The sequence below is a fragment of the Miniopterus schreibersii genome, assembly GCF_964146895.1.
Source record: "Miniopterus schreibersii genome assembly, chromosome: 3".
Lineage (NCBI taxonomy): Eukaryota > Metazoa > Chordata > Mammalia > Chiroptera > Miniopteridae > Miniopterus > Miniopterus schreibersii.
Genome location: NC_138103.1, coordinates 5,640,309 through 5,658,904, shown reverse-complemented (window position 1 = coordinate 5,658,904; position 18,596 = coordinate 5,640,309).

The following is an 18,596-nucleotide window of genomic DNA, read 5'->3' as shown; positions in this document are numbered from 1 at the left end:
AGAGACAAGATAAGGGAATCTAGGTGGTCTTCCTGGTGGAGGTGGTGCTTAAGCTTCAAAAATAGGTAGGAAATAGCTAGTGGTAGAGGGAGGGGCAGAAGGCAGCCATCTAAGAGGGAGTGGAAAGCATACAGGGAGGCCCAGACAAGAGGAAATTTTCCCTTCCCTTTATGTTTGAATGTTTCATTCACTGCAGCTGGTGCAGAGTGAGGAAGAAGGTTAGGAGGGAGACAACCGGGGGCAGATGATGAAAAGCGAAGTAAGCCCTAAGGAGACAGGGTTTTACTGCGAAACAGCAGGTTGGCACAGGAGGATTCAAGCACAAGGGGACAGAATGGTCCGGTTTGCATTCGGAAGGAGCTTTTTGGCTCTAGCGAGAGGGGCAGGGCGAGAGGAAGCTGACAAGCACTCTCACCTTCACCTGTCCCAACGGAGTGATGCTGGGTGAGTGCAGGTGATCTAAGGTGGGATACAGCTCTCCTTTGGGGGCATGACTTCTAGGAAGCCTGACGTCACAAATTAGAGGCCCATGTGCTGTATCTGGCTCATAGACGTGTCCTGTTTGGCCTACAGATAGGGCTTTAAAGTTTATTTTTAAATTTTGAAATGGTGGACAGTATCTATGAATTAGGAGATTTCACGTGAATATCCAGGTGTCCAGATGCTTTAGTTGGATTGGGCTGCCATAACAAAATACTATAGACGGGTGGCTTAAACAACAGAAATTTTTTTCTGGGAGTTCTAGAGGCTGGAAGTCTATGATCAAGGTACTGTCAGGGTTGCTTTCTGGTAGGGTCTCTCTTCTTTGCTTGCAGAAGGCCACCTTCTCGCTGTGTCCTCACATGGCCTTTTCTCCGTGGGGTGTGTAGGAGTGGTAGGAAATGAGGCCATGGAGATGATGGGAGTGGGGGAGGGGGAGCAGATCATGAGGGCCTTATAAGCTATTGTCAGGTCTTTGGCTTTTACTCTAAGTACAATGAGAAGCCTTCTTTCCTAAAAAAAAAAAAAGTCAGAAGACTGGGCTACACTGCGCCCCAATTCTTCCAGGGCAATGGGTGACTGGAGTTCAGTATCAGCCTTCTTCTTAGCATCTGCTTTCCAGTTTGCCACAGTCTCTGCTACTCCCTACTGCACCTCTCCTAACATGCTCCACTCACTTACATTTCTTATGGGAGCCCTGAAGGCATCTATTTTGTAGATGAATGGGGCTCAGGCACTGGCATCCTTAGGAATTGGCTTTCTTTGAGTAAAAACTTGGTCCTGGTTTATGGAGAGAACGAATGCATCTGGGGGCTCCGCCAGCCTGGATTGACTGGCGGGACCACAAGTAAGGAGAGGCAGATCATGTGCGGTGTGGGGAGATCCATCACGACCCCCACCTTGTCCGCTTACTTCAGGTTTCAGAGGCTCCTCCCACACTCCATCTAGAGAGAGCACTTGGCACCGATGTGGGCTCAATTGGAATGAAAACACATGCCACCTCCCTCCACGGGCGTGAATGGGCTGGGCTAGGCTGGGAATGGGACGTGGCTCCCAGGCTCCTCAGGGAGGCCGGTTGAATTTGGATGCTGCCGGCCTGGGGCTACAGGCACTTGCAAAGCAGTGTGTCCGGGGTGGAAAGCTTGGAAGCTGACGTGCCTTCCTACCACGCAACTTTGTGGAATCTTGGCCGAGGCGCAGGACTTCTCGGTGCCTTAATCCTGGGCCTGAGCCCAGCCTCCCGGAGCTGGAATGAGGGGGGCGGGGCATGATCAGAGGAGAAGGGATGGACCTGAACTACAGATGAGGGCCGGACCCCTGGTCCTCAGCAATGGAGTGTGGTGTGGCCTTTTGTCTTCAACCCCAGAGTAATGACCTATAGGTGACAATGTAAGTGAGACAATGGGATACTTTCAAGACTTTAGCCAATGGTTCTGAGCTGTGACTGCTCTTTAGAGTCATCTCTAGAAGGTAAAAAAAATCCTGATGCCTTGGCTCATCTTGGGCCGTTTACCAGAATCTCTGGTGCAGTCTGGCCAGCGGGACCTGCGACCCCCAACGGATTCTAAAGGCAGCAGGGGTGGGAAACGGGTGCTTTGCTCATTTGGGCATCACTTTTGTGGGGTTTGCCATATCCAGGCCCAAAATAAAAGATGAAGACGAAATAATGTTCTCAAGTGCTATTGACCGTCGCTCACTAAAGCTACGTGGCGCCTCTGTGAGAAGTGAAGACGAGAGGCGCCGGGGGCTCCAGGCTGCAGAGTTAAGAGGACGCCCTGTCACCGCGTACCCCCGCTGTCTGACCCGCGCTGGGTCCCCACGGCCCCTCGTGGGCACCTGCCCCAGGCGAGCCCCCGGGCAGCCTGGCCGTGGGCTCCTCTGCCCCTTCCCCTCCCCTCCTCTGCCTTCCGCCCTGTCCTCTCCTTCCTCCTGTCCCCTCTCTTCCCCGGGTTTCATGTCTCCCTCTCTTCTCCCTTTTCCCCTCTCGTTCCTCCTCAGATCCCACCGAATCATCTACAACTGCCCCCACCTTCCTGCCCACCCCTCGCCTTGGGGCTCAGCCCCGCACCCCTGCTCTGCTGCTTGAAACCCCAGCGAGCCCAGCCCGCTCTCAGCTCGGACCCTGGGCCCTCGCCTACCGGCCTTCCCCCCAGGGCTCTGCAGGGAAGCGACTGCACCGCCGGGGGCCACCTTCTGAACCCACGGACGCCCTCTGTCCCGTTCCTGGTGCTGTCTGATCTGCCCAGTGCCCCTCCCTCCGCATCCCCATCTGCCCGAATCCCGCCACCCTCCAAGGCCCCCAAACAGACAGAATAAACTCTCGGTGGCAGACTGGATCCTGGCACTTAAGGAAACTTGGGCTCCACCTGCGGGTCATGGGGTCATTCTCTTGAGTGGATGAGAGCCTGAGCTCTGGGGCCAGACATCCTGGGTTCAAATTCAGACTCTGCCACTTCCCAGCTGTGTGATCTCAGGAAAAGGGGAGCCCTACCTGTGCCTCAGTTTCTATATCTTAAAAATGGGCATAATCGAAGTACCCACCTCACAGAGTGGGCACGGGGAACACTTGAGCAGTTCTTGGGGAGACCCTTGGGCGAGCGCTTGGCCATCCAGTGGGCGCTGGGGAAATGCTGCTCAGGGTTGCTGTTTTGTCCCGTGTCTGTAACAAATGTCAGGCACAGAGCTTCACACCCTCTGCCATCCGTCGCCCTTCACAGACAGACACCGCGGAGGAGGCTCAGCCCCCGGGGAGGTGGCAAAGGCAGATGTGACAGCTAAGTGCCCCCCATTACGGATTCTGCCGGTGCCTGTCTCCTCAGCGGGCCTTCTCACAAGACGACGGGAGCCTCATGAGGACACCGGGCGTTATTTAAACTGTACAAAGGACTAGCAAATTGTTTTACTTGTTCTGAAAAGCCTCCTGTCATTTCCCCAGGAATCTCCCCACCCAGTGATGCCAGCTGGATGGCAGAGCTTGGGAGATGCTCCTCCTCGGGCCAAGGGTATGTGGCAGGAGTTTGCAGACAGTTCATCCCAGGCTCCAAATCTTTGTTTGCCTGGGCTTGGCTGAAGGAGCAGTTTATGATTTATAGCTCAGAGGAAAGTGCCTGAAGCAAGAGCCAGCCTGCTCTTTCTCCCTTGTCGTTTGCAGATAAATAAATGACAAGGAGGGAGCTGTCACACAGCAGAGGCAGGCCTCCGAGCCTGGTGGGGGGAGAGAATGGTAACCTGGGGGTGAGAAGTGGCTGGGAAACCTTTGCCCTACGCGAACACCTGTGGATTTCATGGGACCTGGGGACTGTCAGTTCCCACCCCAAGCCCCCAAGTCCTCAGGAAGTAGAAAAGGAAGGAGCTATGGACTCTTTCCCATGTGGCAGCCTTCATTTAATTTAATTCTCACAACACAAGCTAGGAAATACTCCCCCCTGTGAGGAAGCAGTAATGGAAGCTCAGCAAGCGTCAGGGACTCGCCATGGCACTCAGCTGGCTGACGGCAGAGTTGGCATTCCCATCCGGATCCACTTAGTCTCTTTTGCCATTTTATGCCGTCAGAAGAGACCAAGAAAAGAGGACTTGCCACCTACACATCCAGAAAACTAGGATATTCTGAGGCTTCCTTCACTACTACAGCCACCAATGGGCTTTTAATGAGCACTTACTGTATGCGTGTCACATACATCATTTCATTTCACCCTCACGTCACCCGTATGACGCTGGCATTATTAGGCCCATTTTATATCTGAGGAAACTGAAGCTCAAAATGATGACACTACAAGGCCCGGGTGCATCTGGACTCTTTCCCTTGTGTCACACCCATTGCTGTTCCCCTACTGGCTGGAAGGCTGGGACATATTATTTTATCTTTGGCTGCAGTGCCTGGGAGGCCTCTTAGCACAGAACCAGACAGAGCCCTGGAGACCCTACAGAGCAGTGGCTTTCACACCGTGCTTCCTGAGGCTCTAGAGGCCCACAGAGGGACCTTCGGAGGCAAGGAAGAGGTGACAGGTGCAGCAGAGCTCTGGGATCCTCAGTCAAAGAGCCAGAGCTGCTTCTCTCTCACCTGCCATGCCAGGTGAGGAAAGCATTCTAGAGGGTGGCACGGCTGCAGGAAGGAGCCACACAGCCCTGGTCCCAATCCTCGCTCTCCATTTTCTAGCTTGGGCAAGTGACCTTGGGCAACCATAAGATGGAGAAGATGATATCACCAAGCCTGCCTTACAGGCTTCTTCTGAGAATTAACTGTGACAGCACTTGCCACCCTTCCACCTGGAACACAGTAAACACCAACAAATGCCAGCTCTTCTCTTCCCCAAGCCTGACTTTAGTCCATCAAAGTTGTTGCTTCGGGCAAATACTCATTTTCCAGAAAAGATAGAAAAAGTTGTGGGTGGTGCCCTGGCCGGGTAGCTCAGTTGGCTGGAGCGTTTTCCTTGCACCGAAAGGTTGCAGGTTCCATCCCTGGTCAGGGTGCGTATGGGAGGTACTTGATCAATGTTTCTTCTCCACATCGATGATTCTCTCTCCCTTCCTCTCTCTAAAATATCAATAAACATATCCTTGGGTGAAGATAAAAGAAAAAAAGTTTTGGGTTGTGCTATATGCATTTTCCTACAATTTAAAAATTGTTGGCTTGAACTCTGGCAGGGTAGCCCAGTTGGTTAGAGCGTCGTCCCAATATGTCAAGGTTGCGGGTTCGATCCCTGGTCAGGGCACATACAAGAACCAACCGATGATGCATGAGTGGGTGAAACAACAAATCAATGTCTTTCTCTCTCCTTCTCTCTCTCTAAAAATCAATAAAATAAATTTTTTAAAAGTGTTGGCTTGGCTCCTAGGGTTATTTTAAAGAACTAGTCATTGGCAGAGGGAATGAGGGAAAAGCATTCCATTTTCCCTGGGTTTTCCCCACTCTCACAAAGAAAGTGTTTCTAGATCACATTTGCAGTCATTAAATGTTTGTTGCTCACGTTAAATTATACACACGGTTCTCTTCTTTTTTGGCCCAATTCTAAGGCTTATCTATAAACATACAGGAACTCCTGGTGACATAATATTTTCTACACTCTAGATTTAACTAAAACACGACTGTGCCCAGAGCGGACACTCCTTGAAGGGAGAGTCCATGACAGGTTATAACAGAAAATGTACTAGGCTATGTAAGTCTTTGCCATTTGTTTCTGCCCAGGCCCACCTTGCTTGCTGTCTTTTCTGGCACAGTAGCTGGGTGTTGGGAAGACGGGGCAAAGCCAGGCAGCTGGGCCCGAGCAGGCAGAGGAGACGAAGCAGAGGTCTGCCAAGCCTTGATTGAGGAGGGAGTTTAGGGAGCATGAAACGAGAGAAGAGAGACGGGCTGGGGAAGAATTTTTGAGTTTTGCTGTGTACTACCAAGGTCTTTGTTCCTTGGGATTTCTAGCAAAAATTGCTGCAAAGATGGAGATTGCTTTTCTCTTGCTATTTATTTGAATGTCCTAAGGAGATGAGGTAAGCTACAAGGTGACAGGATGTATCTGGGACACATTTGCATTGCTAGAACCAAGGAAACTGTCTGTCCCATAGTTGTGACAGAGTGGGTCAGTTTTGTCAGAAGAATGAATCCTGTGAGCCTTCATTAGGATTGCCTTCTCATCAGCTCCCGTCCCCCGTCCCCCGTCCCCCGTCCCCACCCCCCCCCCCGCATCTGGTGTCACTTCGCCTCCAGCTGGAGCTCCGTGGGACAGCTGAAGTGAGAGAAGATGATGGTGGTGACAGAAATTATGCGAGGACAGTCGTATATCACTTCATTCAGCGCAGAGGGAGCCAACATGTTCATAAAAATCCATTTGGTCTGAAAGCTAGTAACTCAGTCATTCAGATTCCATCTTGATGGACCATAAAGCCTCTGGCAATATTTTGTGTAAAGGGCTGTACAGAAAAATTATATTTATTGAGTTGAACTTCAAGCAATAACCCTGCCACCTACTATCTTTTTTCCTGGCCTTCCGTGTCCTATGAATTTTGATGAATTACAGATTTTTATGGCAACCTAATTACTTAAACAAAAAGTGATTCAGGTAATAACACGGGCACCTTTAACCAGAGAAAAACTCTGTTGCCTTGAGGGATGATCATTGCTTATTCCCTCACTGCTCTGATTGGCCTTCTCCGAAAGCGTGTTCGGAGTAATATGTTTTTGTTTAAGGCTCCAGGTGTCCCTGGGACCTACCCTTCTCGTCTGCAAGGGACTCACTCCTGCATACCTTTGAGCAGCTGCCTTCTGCCTCCACGCTCTACACCTTGGCTGCTTTCTGTGTTCAACCCCGATGCTGCATCCAACCCAAGGCCTCCTTCATAGAGAAAATATGAGCGAGGTTGGCTGAGGGGCCTCCCAGGGACATGCTAACCCACAAACCGGCACCTTCTTGGAACCCCACCTAACTGCTTACATCTTGCTCTCCCGAGCCTGATTTGTCTGGCTGCCTCTGCTGAAGACTCAGCTCAGGTATCACTTCCTCCAGGGAGCTCTCTGGGATAACCCCTGGGGCAAAGTTATGTTGTATTTTTCCCATAGGCTCCTTGTAGTGAGAATCTGTTGAAATTTTGGATTCTCAGCATCTTTGAAATCCCTGCGTGTAGAGAATTCATTCATTCACTCATTTGTTCAGCAATATTTATTGAGAACCTACTATGTTTCAGGCACCACTCTTGGCCTTGGAGACACAGTAGCAAATGAACAAAACACAGATTCCTTCCCTCTGGAGCTTACATTTTAGAAGCATATAAATAAATAGACTTATAGTATATGAGAGCGTGGTAAGAGCCATGGAGGAAAACATAGCATGGAAAGGGGATGGGTGCCTCTGGAGGAAGGTATCAGAGGGTTTTCTCTCTTTTTTTTCCTAGCTTTGTTGAAATATAATTAAATACAATAATATGTAAGGTTAAGGTGTACAGCAGGTTGGTTGATACACTTTGGTCTCACTGAGAAGGTGGCATTTGAGCAAAGCCCAGGAGGTTTTTCTCTCAGAGTCTTGGTGGAGGGAGCCGGCGTCCGCCTCTGGCTGGAGAAACCCAGCAGGTGAGATGCGCACTCTCCTAGCACACCCTGCAGCTGGCCTGCGACAAAGGCTTTGCTTTGGGGACCGGAAAGCTAAAGGGGCTGGGGCAGGGGGAAGCCGCGCTTACCCAGCTGTGAAAGCAGCTCCGCCTGGGTCCTCTTCGAAGCTTGTGCGCCTTGGGCTCAGTAGGCTTAGGAGAAAGGCGGGGGCTGGGGGTGTTTCAGGGCTTCAGGCAGAGCCAATGCCCCGGGTCTCCAACAGCAGCAACTCCTTTCAAACGGATAGATAGTCAGGGAGGCATGACTTAAGCGGTGCCCAGAAAGGACACTCCTCAACCCAGGGGCTAACCCGCTCCCCTCCCAGCCAGGTCTGGAGGCCGCTTGGTGGGCAGCTCCACCCTCCTGTGCTCCTTGCCAGGCTTGCGCCCTGGCCCGCACAGATCTGCCTTTTCAGTCTCCATTTGGCAATACTCGGGGAGCTCCGGGAGGACTCGAAACCCAGATCTCGAAATTGCAGACCAAAGGCAAAGGTTGGAAGCCTTCCTATCCTCACACCTCACTGTTCCAGGCTTTAGCTGATCTCTCAGCTCGGGAGGGTCCTTGCTGGAGAGTGCGTGGTTGGATCATCTATTGAAGCCTTCATTGGTATTTGTTCTTCTGGTGCCTTATCTCCTGGTATTTAAGATGCTATTGGTTTTAAGATGCCCATTCTTATATTTCACTAGGAAAAATTAAACACACTACCAATTAAGCTAGGACACATGTTTATCACTTAGAACTCTGATTTTATTTTATTTTTTAAAATGTCTTTATTGATTTCAGAGAGAGGAAAAGAGAGGGAGAGAGAGAGAGAGAGAAACATCAATGGGAGAGTCATTGATCGGCTGCAGCCCACAACCTGGGCATGTGCCCTGACCGGGAATCGAACCCCGATCGCCTGGATCCTAGGTCAATGCTCAACCGGCTGGGCAGAACTCTGATTTTATATTCATGAAAAGACCTTGTTAGCCTTTTGAAGCATAGACTTGAACACGTGTCATTCTCATGGATATATAAAAAAGAAATTTAAGCAAAGAATTGTTTAGGGTAGTCCTAAAACGTCTTCACATTCAATGCACAGCTCTTGTGGGTCACTTTTCAATTTGGACTCACCTATGGTCACTGGTGTCTGTGTTTTCCCACACAGCGATGGCTTCTGTGCTGCTCAGGGTATTGGTGATGTGGCATATTTTAGAATAGTGCTCCATTGTCATCTCTGGGATTTTTTTTCAAGCCTCTGACACTCATTCTATAAGTTTTGATGTGACATTTTCTTGATCTTATCAGGATGTTACAAGGAAAGGTTTTCAGAACACAACCCAAACTCATATCCCTTCCTTAGACAGTCCTCCTTGATTTGTTGACCAAAGGGTAAAAGGGTTGTAGGTGTTCAGTCATACCCTGGAGTAATAACCAAATTTGGACATGCACATGAAATGATGGCCATGTTTTGACTGCCTTTGAACAAAAGCTACAGTAAGATGTCATCAACAGTGAGGTGCCTTATAATATCAGGGATGTTAAAAGTCAGGAAAAGATGTACATCTTAGAAGAGATGAAATAAGTTGTTTTCTAAGATGGTAGTCACTCCTTTGTATGTCTTTGCCTGGAAAGGGAACCCTCTTCCTTGTTTTACTTGGGAGTTTATTGGGGAGATAATACTAGGTGGACCCTAAAATGTGAGGATGGGGAGGCAAGGTTTTTTTGGAAGGTGGGGCAGAAAGGAGAAGGGCAGAGAAAAGGAAGAGTGAATCTGTAGGCTAGGAAGGTGGGAAGGTTCTATGAGAGGTTAGAACCTGTGGCTAGGTAGCCCCTCCCAAGGGCTTGGGGTGTCAAGACCTCAGGGTGGATCATCAAGGGGCCCCCATGGAGGTGTGCTTAAACAACAGGCTTCCAGCATCTTCTGGCTCCATGGCCAAGCAAGACCCATCACAACAGAGCTGCCTGGCTCCAGAGAGTAAAGTGTCTCCCAGAATATTCTGCTCTTTGTAAGAACTTGGAGGCTCTTTTCTAGTCTTGGAGAGTGCGAGGGTGCTCTGGTAGTAGTGGCTGGGACTGGAGTCCCACCTGGCCGATGGAATGAGGCTGGGGTTCAAATTTGACTTAGTGAAAGTAAAGTGCTCAGAGAGTTGTTCCCATTTAGTTTACAGAATGAGAGCTAAAATCTTATCTGATCATGACTGTCACATATGTTGAAGAACTTCTTGGTAGACCTGTCTATTTGATTATTAGACCAGCCAGAAGAAACTTGGAGGTAGAGAAAGGTTTGTTCCTCCCCTACAGTGGGAGCAGAGGTTTCTTTGGGGCTCCATTCTATTGTGCTGCTTTGAGGGTCCCTCCTGAGAGCTCAGCCTAGAAGCTGCTTCTTCCATTTTTCCAATGACTCTAAAATCCACTGCAGTGCAAAGCAATGAACAAAGCCCAAACCCAAAGCCCAAGAGATCTGTGCTTTACCTAGCTGAAGCAGATTATGTTCTCTGCAGCCAAGCCCCAGAAAACCACCCACCGGGCCTAATTTAGCCCTCAGCCTGCATCATTCACCCCCACGTCGCTGACGACCTGGGGCCTTGGGAAAATGAAGTTCTACTCTCCAGCGCCTTCTCTCCTCCAAGCTTTGACCACGAAGCAGGTTGTACCATAATCCCGCAAAGCCCAGAATCTTTGCTTCCCTTGCAGTTCTCAACCTAGATGAAGGTCCGCCGATCACCCATCTCTGCCTTTTCTAGAACTTTTAACCTTTCATCAGCAGTTAACCTAGCGTTTGATACAACATAGGGTCTTATAAACAACTGTTGAATGAGTGAATTAAATAATGAATTAATGAGTGAGTGGATGAATGAGTGGGGAGGGAGCAATGCATGGAAATGGTAATAATGTCTGGTGCAGAGTAGGTGCTCAATGAATAACACAGAATAAATAAAGATATGAACAAATGAATTATGTGTTACTACAGTGCTTAGTACACAGTAGGTGCTCACTAAATTTTTATTAAATGAACCATGTTTATAAAATGCCTAGCATAGAGCCTGGCCTATAACATTTTAAAATAAATGAATGAATGATAATTTCTCAAGTGTGTATGGATTTCCCCCCACTATCTCTGCCTCCACACTCTCCTGTTTACTTTGGCCAGGTTCCCATCTCTTGCTTGGAGCCTTCCTTGGCCCTAAATTATTCACCAGCATCCAATAATCTGTCTTCTGTCAGCCAACTTCTGGCACATTCCCAACTAACATTTTCAAGTATCCATATTTACATACCTTACAAAAATGAGGAGATGGGTAATAACAGACGACACCTACTACCTACTGGTTATGTCTTAGGCACTTACTAGGTGCTTTCTGTGTACCATCAAAAAGTCTCACTACAGCATAATTATCTCCAGTTCACAGATGAGGAAGCTGAGGGTCAGAGAAGTTAAGTATCATGTCCAAGGTCCCACAGCTAGTAAGTGGCAGAGCTGGAATCTGAACCCCAGTGTCTTTAATGCCAAAGCTTCTGTTTTTCCATAACCTGCTGATTATGTAGCTGTAAACAGATGTGACACAGACACGTATTTGCATCCGAATGCACATACATCTACATTAGGGTCTTTCAACAGCAGCTCAGTGATTTTCTAGACCGAATAATTCTTCGTTGTGGAGTGTTCTGTGCAAAGTAAAATGTTTAGCAGCATCTCTGGCCTCCACCCACTAGATGCCAATAGCACCCTTCACCCCAATTTTGACAACTAAAAATGCCTCTGGATATTGTCAAATGTCCCTTGGTGGGAGAGCAGGGGGTCTCAGTCTGCCCTGCTTGAGACAATCTGACCCACATAATTGCAGAGGAAGGAGTTGTTGCAAGCAGAGGTGGAGCTCAGAGATGGTGAGACTCCAGGCTGCCAAGACCTCGATTTGACTGATGATCAGATTCGCTGGGAAGTTCTCCTCAGGAATTAAGGGTCACCCTGCACCCTCGTGGGACCTGGGAACGCCATGTGAATTCCACACCCCAGGAATCAGGATAAGGAGCGTTTGTTCCCTCCAGAGCAGGGAGATGTCATGGGGAAAGTGATGGCCTGGGAGGCAGGAGCAGTGCTTCAGGCCTGCTGCTGGGCGTGTGGCCTTGGGCCGGTCTTAGTCACCTTATAAAGTAATAACATTTATTGATGGTTATTATGTGCCAGACACTGGTCTTAATGCATCATATATATTTACTCATTTAACCGCTAGACAATCCAATAAAATAGCTGCTCCATTTTTAAGGCCAAAGAAACTGGGTAAGAAAGACTAAGAAATAGCCAAGATTACATATGGTGGAGTCAGGAGTCTCTATTTTTGTGTGTGTATAAAATGAAAGATTGGAATAGCTGATTTCTTAGACATCTCCCAGTTTGAAAGTCCTAGGATTCTAGGCAGGCATGGATTCAGCACACAGTTCTCGGCCATAACTATGGGTTGGGCAGTATAAGGCGTGGATCCTCTCCTCAGGGGAGGTGAGACAAACACATTTTATTTACAAAATTACATGCAATGGCCCCTGTTAGCTGAGTGCCTGTTAGCTGTCGGTCATGTAGTAGGTGTTTGACTGAGTCGCCTTTCATCCTCACAACAACCCTGGGGGCCATTATCACCTTCCCCAGATGAATGCCTGAGGCTCAGAGAAGTACAGTGACCCGCCCGTGAAATCAGAGAGGTTTAGGAAAAGTTCCGAGAGTGGAAGTGGTGGGAGGCTCAGGTGGGCCACTGTCCCGCTCTGTTATTTGGGGGAGGGTAGAGGCTGGTGCAGGCTCAGGGCTCTGAGGGCTGGGCGTCAAGGCTGTTGGCAACCCCACAGCACATCTCTAAGCCCGCTGTGTCCCTCCCCATTCCTTGTTCATATTCTTTCTCGTTCCAATTCCCTTCCCCCGCAGCACCATTGGGTAACTCTGGTTATCCTCAGTGACCATACTTAAGGTCACCTCCCCCCAGAAGTCCCTCACAGTTCTCCCAGTTTACACGGCAGCTCCCCACGCACTCCCTTAGCTCCTAGTTTATCCCTTTATTTTCATAATCATTATTCATGTTAATGTCTTCCTGTCACCCAGAAAGCAGGGACTCGTGTTTTATCCATGTGTATTCCATGATGCCAAGTTCATAACCTTCATTCATTCCACAGGTAGTTTTTGAGTACAAAGTAAGCACTGCGCTAGACTCCGGGGCAGGGAGGTACATTTTCCCTGCTCTTCTGGAACCCACAGTCTACCTAGAGAGAAAAACAGTCCAGCGACACTGGCGATGCAGTGTCCTAGGTGTTACAAAAAAAAGTACATACGAGGCACAGAATGAAACAAAAGAGGGAGTCGGACCCTACAGGAAGTCAGGAAAGGTTTTCCAAAGGAAATGCTCCAGCTGGACTTTGAAATAGAAATAAGAGTGGGAGCTTGTCTGGTGGCCAAAGGGGCGGAGAGGGAGAGGGAGCCCGAGGCTTCAGCGAGGTGAGTCCAGGGAACTGGACCTTAGCGTGGGTGAAGCCCAGAACCTGCGGGAGATGCGACTGAGAAGCAGAGGTTAAGGGACAGGCAGTGAAGGATTCTGGGACCCACTGAGGAGTCTGAGTTTGTTCGGGTGGGATACATGGAGTGTCTGTCAAGGCCACAGGCCAGTAGCGTGCAGCCACCACGGGGAGAGCCTTGGCAGTCGTGTTTGTTCTGGACAAGTCCCAATCCTTGGGCATAGCTGGTTGGACCAGGGTGGCACATCTGTCTTAAACTGGACCAACCCCAAATCCTGTTTCCCAAGATTTGTGATCGAAAATAAGAAAGTGTCGAATCAGTCTCTTCTTGTGGCTAATATTTGACATTGAAAGTACTAGGCAAGCTCCCTTTTGGGTTCATTAGGGTGGATGTTATGGGCTGAATTGTGTCTGCACAAAATTCATATGTCAAAGTCCTTAACCCCCAGTTCTAACCTCAGAATGTGACTATCTTTGGAGGTAGGGTCTTAAAAGAGGTAATTAGGCTAAATGGGTTCACCGAGGCAGGCTCTAATCCTATGTGACTGGTGTCCTTATAAGAAAAGGAGATTAGGACACAGATACATACAGAGGGAAGACCATGTGAGGATACAAGGAGAAGACCGCAGTCTACAAACCAAAGATAAAGGTCTCAGAAGAAATCAGCCCTGCTGGCACCTTGATGTTGGTCTCCTAGGCTCCAGAATTCTGAAAAAACAAATGTCTGTTGTCTCAACGCCCCAGCCTGTGGTTCTTTATTATGGCAGCCGTAGCAAACTAACACAGCGGGTCTCTAGCTAACTTCTTCACCATTTGGGCATCTGGCTTGCGGTCTGCGGGTAGACCCCTTCTCTGCTCAGCAGTCCCCAAACAATGGCCCTGTCCTGCCACCTCACACTTGACAATGAGAGCGCCCTGCTGCCTGGCGGTGAAGGTGGGGGCTGCTTCCCTCCTTACTCTGGACAGAGACTTGCCTGCTATCCCCAAACTGAACGCGGGGACACTAGACTCTGGGGGGAGTTTGAAGGTTCTTTGCTTAAGGGCTCGGGGCTCTGGTGCAGTGTCACGGCTGCTGGGCCTGGTCTGACCATTTTGACCACAGGTTCTTCTCAGTGTGTCCCTGGGCCTAGACTTTGAAGTACGTCCCACGTGGGTGTTCCTCCTTTCCTAATGTTTTCTTTTTCCCCACCCTTCCCCAGGCCTCTCTCCTGATCCCTTACCCCCTAGAGCACCCCACCCTTTCACCTTCCCTCTCATTGAATCTGGGCCCCATGCCACCAAAATCAAGTCTCCATTTCCATCAGTCCCTTCTGGAGCCTGGCAGAGCTACCAGCCTGGGGCTCTGAACAACAACTACGCTTCTCCTGCCTTGGTTTCTGGTGTCTGTAGAGGACAGTTCTCACTCAGGGCCTGCTGGCTGGGCTGTGAGAACTGCTTTTATCCCCATGGATGGACTGGAGCATCTCTTTATCTGTATGTTTTCACAGCTGGCTCCCTAGAGTATTTAAAATCAAACTGACCTCATCACATCAAGAGTTAATTTCTTTCCAAAATACACCTCTGCCCCGTACATACCCTTTAGACCTGCATGAGAATTTAATATTCCTCTTGTTAACATAATTTTACAATTATTTCTTATAAGGTAATACCCTGACTTCATTATGTTCTTAACTGCCCCTTTCTTACCCAGAGTTTAGTTATAATCTACTTCACTTGGCAGTGAGTGCTCATTCCAGTTCCATTTGTGTTGGAGTCAAGCTGATTTACTTTCCTGCACTATATGTGTCAGCCTGGAAGAGGCGAGGTGGCCATAGTCTACCTGCCCTGGGAGTGAAGGGGCTCAGAAGAAAGAGAGGAGAGGAAAATAAAGCAGACATCCAGAGACGCAGAGAAGAGTGGTGGAGATGGAACACGTTCTTAGCTGCAGATTATATTCTGGGGTTTCTTCTGTTTCCAGAATCTTTCTGCCCCTGGATGGCCGTGGTAGAGATGAATGTCATTCTGGATGAACAAACTCCCATTTACAGTAATAGTAGAACCCCTACTTTTTAGTGCGTACATGACTTCCCAGATTAAAGACTACATTTCCCAGCTTCCCTTGAAGCTAGGTCTGGCCATGTGACTATATTCTGGCCAATAGGATGTGAGTGGAATTGATGCTTATAACTTCTGAGTTGTGCTGTTAAAGCCAAGCATTGCTTCCTTCACTCGCCTTTTTCTTCTTTCTGCTGGTTGGATGTAGATGTGATAGTGAGTATTCCTAGGCCATGCTGGTGAAAATAATACCTAGACATGGCAGAGCAAAAGAACGGAAGGAGCCTGGGTCCTGGGCAAAACAGTCACCTCACGGGCCCTGGCCTGCTTATATCTGGAGTATTACATGGGTGAAAAAAATAGCTAACTTGTTTAAGCCACTCTCGTGTTAGAATTCTGTTACATCAATAAGGTTAATAGCCATTCTGATTACTGCAGGGCTGTGTTCCTTTTTAGAATCTGGTCACTACCTATATTTTCCGAGAAATTCTTCAACTCAACCTGAAGTAAGAGATCCCACCTTTCCTTTCTTGGTCACTCAAGGGAAAGCAGTAAAGCTGGGGTTGCCACAGCCATTGGCTCTGGATGAAGGCCTGGGTGAATGGGAAAACGAAGGCAACTTTCAGAGGGAACAGAAATAAGAGCTAGAGAGGACTGACAGCATTTGAGCTCCTGGTTCCAGCCATACCTCCCCCATGCTTTCTGCGGTTTCTTTATGTGGCCTGCTAAGTTGCTGCTTTGAGACTAGGCTCATTAGTTCAATTTCTTTCTTTTATCCCCCATGCTACCGGGACTCTCACTAGCTCCCCTAAGCCATCGTAAGTTCCCACTGCCCTCACTTTTCTTCTGCTGAGTTTGCTCGATTTCACTCGATTGCTGGCTACCAATGAGTTCTGTAATAGAAGGGGGCCGGCTGTGGGCTTTTCAACCAGATGAGAGATGGGTCACTTGTGCCTTTTATGATATTCACCTGGGGGGGTGGTGAATTATCTAATGCAGAGCTGAATTCCCAGGAACAAGACATGGGCAGAGAGGATTGTGCAGGACCCTGTGTTTCTGCCTAAGTCTTAAACCTTCATCATTTCTAGAATGGGACAGCTCCTCTCATTCCCCCAGGATTCTCTGCTGCCCCTTCCTAGACAACCGTCTGTGAATTACTGTGAGACTGGATAGGAGGCCTGGGGGTGAGGATAGGGTCTATATCCAGAGAAAGACTTTTTTATGCATCCTGATCCAGTGAAAGTTATAGAAGCAGAAATGTTAAGGAAGTTACTTGTGCCCTGGCCGGGTTGCTCAGTTGGTCGGGCATCGTCTCATGCACCAAAATGTTGCCAGTTCCATTCCCAGTCAAGGCACACACTTGGGTTGCAGGTTCAGTCACTTGTTGGGGTTCTTGGAGGAGGCAACCAATAGTTGTTTCTCTCTCTCTCTCTCCCTCTCCATTCCTCTCTCTCTAAAATCAACAAAAACATATTTTAAAAAAAGAAAGAAAGTTACTTGCCCAGCATCACACAGCTTGTAAATGAGAGTCCATTACTTGAAGGTAGAGGCAGGCCTCGGCTTCCTCACCTGTCCAATGGCGATAATAATCTCCATCTCACCAGACTGTGGTGAGGTTTAATCAAGTTAGTGTATGTTAAGCAGATTGTCTTGGTTAATTCTTGATAAACGGTACCTGCAATTTTTTTTTTATAATTCTGATTTTTACTGGACAGCTCTCTGGGGCCCCTGGTCCTATCCACAGGAGGTTGGCTCCAAGAGGTGGAAGGCAGGGTGGCCACGCTACACAACCCCACACCTTTAACGACAGAAGAGCCACTGACCGCAGGCATCAGCCCTGAAAGGAGGTAAGAGAGAAGGGGTCCTCAGGGCAATTCCACTTTATAAACTTTTCCCGAGAAAACAAACATTTCCCTCTTCTGTTGGAGGCAGAGTTTTGGGTCAGAGATGCCCTCTCTCCAAGGCAAGCCCGCTCTGCGCCCCTCAGGAAGGCGCCTGGGGGCTGCTCCGCCTCTGCTGCACGCTCAGCCTTCCCTGCAGCGCCCCAGCAAAGCTGGAAGGACGCCACAGCTGCACTTGGGTTCTCCTGGCAGCTGAGGCGGAGTCTCGGGCCGGGGGTGGGTGCCATCTGCCCAGGGTCACTCTCCTACTGGAAACCTCCCATGTGCCACATGGCCTTCTAGGCAAAAGGCCGGAATCTGAGTGTGAGGAGCAAGGCCTCAAGGCCACCTGGGAGGCTGCAGCACATTGGGGAATTCAAACTGTCCACAAAAAGTCCACTGAATTTGATCAGCGCCTGTGTGGGAGCATGAACCAAGGGGCATGTCTGAAGCATGGCAGACGGTCACTGTTAGGCAAGGCCGCGAGCTGGCGATGAATGCTCAACTGCCCGCGACGGGAGGAGATGTGAGAGGCGGTGTAGGAGGCAGGGAGGCTGAGGAAGTGGCCAGCAGGGGTGAGGGACCTGGGGCGCTGCAGGGGGTGGGGGTTGGTGATGTTTCAATTCTATGGTATGCAATGTAACCCCCCTGCCCTATGTTGCCACTGAACCTGGAGGAAGCCACCACCTCTCATCACCAGGTTGCGGAGTGGATTTATTTTGGGGCTTAACTTGGCCTCCCCAAGGCGAAATCCCAGCACTGGAGGTCACCCTTGGGAAACCCTTTACAGCTGGTCATGAGTGCAAATTTTTCTTGCCACAACTTAGAATAACACTGAAATGGAGGCAGTCCCAGGATTAACACTGGTATGTGGCACCCTACAGGACGAGAGGGGGTGACCTCTAATGTAAGCTCTATGAAGGTAGAGCATGTTGTATGTTTTATCCACTGCTGTGTCCCCAGTGCCAAGAAGAATGCCTGGCATACGGTAGGTGGTGATGATGATTGTTCTGTGATCTCCTTTCACCTCTCCACACACTCTCTGTTTTAGCTCCACTTCTAGCTTCCACTTAGAATGTGCCCTACGTTATAACTCATTCACTTATACATTCATTCGACAAATGCCTATGCAGTTCCTGTTTTGTGCTAGGCATTGTGCTATAAGCTGGAGATACCTGGTGAGCAAAACATCGAGTTACATACAGGCTGTGGCAAATGCAATTTGTTTCAAGTGAGTAGACGAGATTTGATTTGAGCTCTGGAGGCCCCCTAAGCCACTGAAAAAAAATGAAAGAGCAGCAGTGTGGCTGGGGTGGTTGAGAATAGAGATGCCTGCCTGGCTCAGGGGTTGAGCATCACCCTAGGATCCAGGAGATCGCCCTTCGATTCCCAGTCAGGGTGTATGCAGGGTTGCTGGCTCCATCCCCAGCAGGGGACCTGCAGGAGGCAGCTGATCGATGACGACGCTCATCATTGATATTTTTCTCTTTCCCTCTCTCTTCCTCTCTCTGAAATCAATAAAGGTATATTTAATAAAAATTAAAAAAAGAGAGAGAGAGAATAGAGATGCATGTTTGGATGTAAGGTTAAACAGGCCATCAGGGGCAGGCCTTGCAGCATCTTGTAAGCCATATTAAATGTTTTGGTCTTTGCCC